Genomic DNA, 6155 nt, shown 5'->3' with positions numbered 1-6155 from the left:
ACAACCAATACCGTTTTCCAGGGCTGAATTGTAAGTTCTGAAATTCAAAATCCCGAGAGGTGCACATCATTCCCTTATTTCTTTGAATTATCTTGATTTCCTGCTTATTATTTTCTGCTGTATCAGCATATAACAGTATTTTTTGGTCATGCAGCATAATAGGCAGCATCTGTGCAACAATGCAAACAACCGCTTTGAGTGCAGAACAATAACGTTAATAAGTGTCTTTGGGCAAACGTTCCAGCACAATTCAACAAATGAATTCATATAGCAACAATTACTTTGACCGGCTGTTATTATCCTTTCAAACAGCAGCAATGTTGCAACAAAGGTAGCAATTAAGAAACGTTCTCCTTAAAGAGGGCTACATCTCTGAACAGCTCTAATTACTGCGGAGAATAAACCCGTTCTATCTGCGGCGCTCCTATTAAAGGTCCATGCTGTTGTAACTGCTGTGAGGGCGAGAAAGGTTTCCACATTACAGTAATCACTTTCATTTTCCTTCCACAGCCATCATAATCAGAGCTCTCTTCAGTTTGTGCGCAACAAGGTTGAGAAAGCATTTATTTGTCATTGACATGGTGATGAGGCTTAGGCCATGCATTAAAGCTGTCTGGTAAATAAAAAATAAAAGTAAAACTCAACCTCCCTGTAGAAATATCTCTCACCGCACACAGTTCTCTGGCACTTTACTAATGGTCTACTGATGGTGCTGAAAGAAGTGAGTCAGGGCGGGCTCAATGGCAAAAGCTAAAAAACGCTCCGAGCATCGTTGTTCATCTCTTTGAAGTGAGGTTCCTTAGTAATTCTCATCTCTTAATGTGTTTCTCTTGTCCTTAAGCATATGGGGGCAGTTGTTTTTTCCTCTTTTGTCACTTTCCACTGGACACTGAAACCTCCCCATCCGTCTCGGTGACTGCAGCCGATGGATCAGTAGTCTCGTGGCAGACACAAACATACACCGACACTAAATGCTTGCTCAGTCAGCCAGCGCACCTGATAGAACGGCAGCTTTGTGTTTGTGCGCGTGAGCATATGTTATCGAGGGTGTGTATCTCTCCCTCGCAGACGATTCAGTATTAATCCAGACACGCAGTACGCGATTTAATACAAGAACCATGCAGATACATTTGTAACGATCCACATTAATCTGAACCCTGATGATATCTTGCATGAATTACTCAGTTATTCCGTCAGTCAGAAGCAGGAAATGGGTGACTTCCCCTTTTTTAAAGAGCTTTTTGGGAACTAAATAATGTGGGAACACAACCTGTCACAGTTTAGCCCGAACAATGGGATTATAAATCTGCTCTCTACTCTCGAGAGACAAGAGGGAAACCTGAAGCGGCCTCGGATAGCCGGAAACAAACTTAGTTTGCTTAGCATTTGATGAAATGTAACGGAGTTCAGGGACAAGTTCTGCTGGACCAACAGTCAAGCTGACAACTGTGTGTCCAAGATCAACTGAAAAGGGTTTGTTCCTCTCTTTTGTCTGCCAAAAGAAGGCGAATCAAAAACAACTGAATTTGTGTTTCCATTCAATTGTCAAGCAATTTCTTTTTCGTTAAGCGAACTTTTGAAATGCAACAAAAGAAGAAACGTAACCAGAGTAGAAAAAGTAGAAGTTGTGAATCGAAAGTCGCCATGGTAAGGGGAGACTCGGTCTTCAGGAAATTCTTTCGAATGGGGACGTTTTAACTGTACGTTCACGTTTCATGCTACGTCAAAATGCATCCGCCATAAGCGTTTCCATAATCCATTCAGCGGACCAATTATTTTGTAATTTAAGTTGATTGGCTCTTGTATCACTTTTCCAGTACGATGAGTTTGTCTTAGGGCTTGACCGTAATGTAATGCCTTCGTGGTCAAATAGAGCTTTCTGGATCAAGGTTTGCACCAAATGTCATGTGTTTTATTCCACCTTCAGGGTTCTCCAAATTGACAGCAGTAACATCCTTCATTGATTTGTGGAAATGTGTGTGAATATGTCTCTGAAGCAACCTTGACAACCTTGGTTGCTTGGCATGCAGTCAGTTCATCAAAATGAACCTTGGGCTTTTTAGTTGAGAACTACAAAGTCACACGTGTGCATATCCTCAACTTTTCATACGTGCATCCAGTAAAAGTGCTGAATATATATTGGTAAAGGGACACTGTGTCGCGTGTATGGTAGGCATCCATCCATATAACTGCATCCTGCCTGTGTTTCTATTAAAATAAATATAAAAATACACAATTTCCACTTTTGGTTGTGCCCAAAGGGTTTCGAAATGTGACTCAAACCTTGGAACATATATGCAGCATCTGCTCCCCCGTCCACAGAGACCACAAAGGCTCACTGAAACTTTAATGTTTCATCAGATCCTATCTGCCTTAGCATGTACTGGAAAAAAAACCACAAGCACACATGGGATCCCGCAGAAGACTCACTTAAAATGCTGCAGAAGCACCGTCAGCCCAGCATGGCATGCCTTAACATTATTGACATGGAGTTCTGCTTATTAGCATCTTGACATTTAACAATAGAAGTGAGGAGAGCAGAGAGCTTATGTGCCCACAGAGACATTTCCCTGTGGACCTGTCAGGTGAACTCCCACAACCCCTTTAGCTTTCCTCATCTCTCCAGAGTGCCGCTGGAGCGAGGGTCAGGTCGCTTCTTCCTTATCTGAGACAGAGACAGAGGAGGATGGAAATTGGCAAACAAGAGAAGTATTCTCTGTGGGGTTTTTTTGGGGGGGGGGAATATGTTGCGATGGATCTTTCGTGTTGTTTTGCTTGACTTTCAAATTACTTGTCAGAGGCATCGAAAAGTCTGTTTTCTATGCACGTAAACTGTCTCAACAACAAGAAAATATCATTTGATCAGGTTCGTCTTTCAAGAACTTCTTTGTTGTCAGCGAAGTGAAAACACTTTTTTTTTTTTTAGCTTAACCAAGTTTCAGTGAGGCTGGAAGCTTTTGACCCAGAAAATGAAATATCCACACCCCTGTGAAAGCGCTGTCGCTGTCTTTGGGTGACATCACAGTCAAATCATGTGCTCCAGCGTGTGCTGGTTTCATTTGAACCATCGCTGCACCAGAGGCGGCACTCGCAAAGCTTTAGCTGTGCCAGTGGAGAAATTAGACCGAGATTAAGTCCTAGTGAATATATATATAAAGTAGTATAAAGGTAGTAATAATGAAGCCCTTAAAGGGTGTTTCAAGTGATCGTTAGATCTTCTTAAAGAGAGGAGGACCAACAGAAATAGACTGAAACCCCCTCAGCACAGCTGTAAAGGTCCTGCAGGTTATATCGTGCATCGGTGATATTTGTGGTGGTTCTTCATCTCATTAGGGACGAGTTTGTATTCGTCACTCAATAAATCAATGCTATTACACCATTCCCACTGTTCCGCGGCTTCAATTAATTTCATTTCCACAGGATGTGCGCACCATGTGAGCCAAACAAGCCGCATTGATCGGCTTAACAGACTCCTCTACGGTCGTTGGTGTCGCCAATGACACGCACGTCTGCGTCATCGGGCGACGAGCATCAACGTGTTTATGCGGGCGTGCCGCCATACTATAGGTGAGAAATCATGCGTTCCAATTCTTGACTCATCTTCATCACCTCCGAACATGAAACCCATAGAAGTATAAGGACACATTTAGCGTATCCACTCAAACGAGGTAGAAATAGTTGAAAGATATTTTGTTTGCATCCTATTGGCCCCATTTACACGTGTGGTGTCATTTGTCTTTTATCCAGATGAAATGCAGAGGCCTTTTAATTCACTTTCGTTTACGCTTTGCCACAGACAGTGAATGAGTCTCTGGAAGCCAGATCATAAATCTGATTGCAATCCGTCTTGGTCTTTCAGGGCGAGATGCAAATCAGCCGAACTCCAGTCCAGATGGTACAAAAGCTATTTAGCCCCACCCCCCCAAAGAAGAGTAACTTGTACACCTACACAGGCAACATCCACGGATATAACAATAACAGTTAGCTTTGCTAATAGCGACCCATAAACTTACAGAACGCACACGGGTGGATCTCACTTACGGACTACGAGCGAGACAAAGGTTGTGTCGTCTCCGCGGCTCTCATTCATGCCGCTCTCCCTCCCCGCCCGGTGCCCTTTCAGTGTGAGCAGAGATGTTGAAATCACCGGAGAGGAACGATGGCTAATTTCAGTCTAATTTCAGAGTCACTTCAGCTGTCACCGTCACAGAGGACAGGTTGTGTTGATAGCTATCCAAGCGGCCCGAAACATATGAGGGGAAGTGTAAATGGGGTCTTTGATGAGAAGCGTCTATTGTAGATTCTTGTTCATTGTGCGTTAATGCCTCCCCCGCAAACGTGGGAATGACTGCTTATTCTCTATAGAAGTAGGAGGACACTCTGGGCTTCTGCTTGTTGTCTGTAATGCATCAAAATAATGGCAGGAACCTGCTTCTCAGCACACAGGTGTTGTTTGTAGACTCAAGGCTGTTTCTCTGTGACTTTTATCGATTTTTGAATATAACGTTCACATCATTTTTTTATTTTTCCAGTACAAGTCGGCCTTTCAGCAGGAATCAGCTTGCTTGGTGCTCAGGTCCGCGTGACACGTTGGTGTGATTTGAGGCATTTTCAGTAAGTATAATAGTCAACTGAGGTTATAGTTTTGTAATTTTGGAGTTCCATCATCCCATTTTATGAGTCAGAGGAAGAAACGTCATCGCTGAAATGAAACTATTTTCATTGCTCAGTCATTTGGAGAACTTTCTTGAATCACATTTAAACCTGTATTTGTGTAGTCTCTCTCTCTCTCTCTCTCTATCTCTCTCTCTCTCATGACTGGATGAGACTCTCCCTTAACCCGTTTCCAGCTATGGGAATGCTCATGTGCTCAAATACCAAACCGCTCAAAGTAGTGGAAAGAAGATCCCGTGGGAACTTCCTTGGAAAGCCTGCAACACCACCGCTTTGCATCTTGAACATCACACTATGCATTCTCATGGCATAGCGTGCCTCAAAGTGTTGCACTACGGAGGAGCTCTGTTGCTTTAATATTTTATATTTCCTATGGGGGTCCACTGTGTGCCGATCAAAGATGGAGACAACCTTGAAATGCCTCCCTTAATTTACACATAGAGGGTATAAATGAGAGAAAGTAGGCTAAAATGGATGGGGGAAGAAGGGTTTGAGCAAGAGGAGGGAAGGGGAAGTGAAGAAGAGACTGAGTTGTGTAGTGGGAGGAGGATTCACAAGCTCGGACCCCACACTGACATCTAATTAGAACTGTTAGGCCTTTATTCATCACTTTTGAGTTATATTATTATAAGCGATAGCTAGAACATGCTGGTCTGTCGTTCTTCCTATTGAAGCCAAAACACACTTAACAGATGCACTTTCAATCCTGGAACCATTAACCCAAGAGTCCAAATTGTTGAGTTTCTTTTACCGTTTTAAAAGATGGTTATTTTACACACTGAACAGAGTTTGAACTATATGTTTTTATGCTTTTTCCCCTCCATCATAGCTACAAAAAAAGAAAGGCGAAGAAATATAAATGTCAGTTAATAGCAATGAGAGTATATGCATTCATAGACAGCAGCTCTGCACACAGGAAGAGGATTGTAACAGCGATGGAAGCAGATCAGCGGACCTTGTGAGCAGTTTCATGGAGGAAGTGCTTTCTTTCAATCCTTGTACATGAAACTGCTCACGGTCTGGATTTGCTCACATGCTGTATGTAAACCGTTATGCTGGATATTCTTTTATTCATCCATGCAGTTGGCATGAAAGAAAATTGAAAATATATCGCTGTCTGTGTAGTCCTGAAGCTGTGTGAGGGTTGTTGGTCACCTCTTTGGCCCTGGTCACACAGCAAGGAGGAAATGATGGATCACACAAGAGGAGAATCCACCTAGCTACATATATATAATCAGCTTATTGTGATTTTTGCAGTCGGTTAATTAAACACGTTTTCTTTTCTTTCATCATTTGAGATGATGTCTAAGTGAGATGTATAACAGCGATCTGAATCAGGCGAACGAGACATGCATTTAATTTCACTCTGTGTATGTAACGTTGTGCTGCTGCAGCCTTTACATTCATCTGACAGCATCCTCCTCAGACTTGTGGTGGAAGTGTGACGGCGTCGTTGCCGGACAGATTAACATTGTGTTTTT

This window comes from Taurulus bubalis (genome assembly GCF_910589615.1).
Source record: "Taurulus bubalis genome assembly, chromosome: 11".
NCBI classification, from domain to species: domain Eukaryota; kingdom Metazoa; phylum Chordata; class Actinopteri; order Perciformes; family Cottidae; genus Taurulus; species Taurulus bubalis.
Note: the sequence above shows the minus strand (reverse complement) of the source record.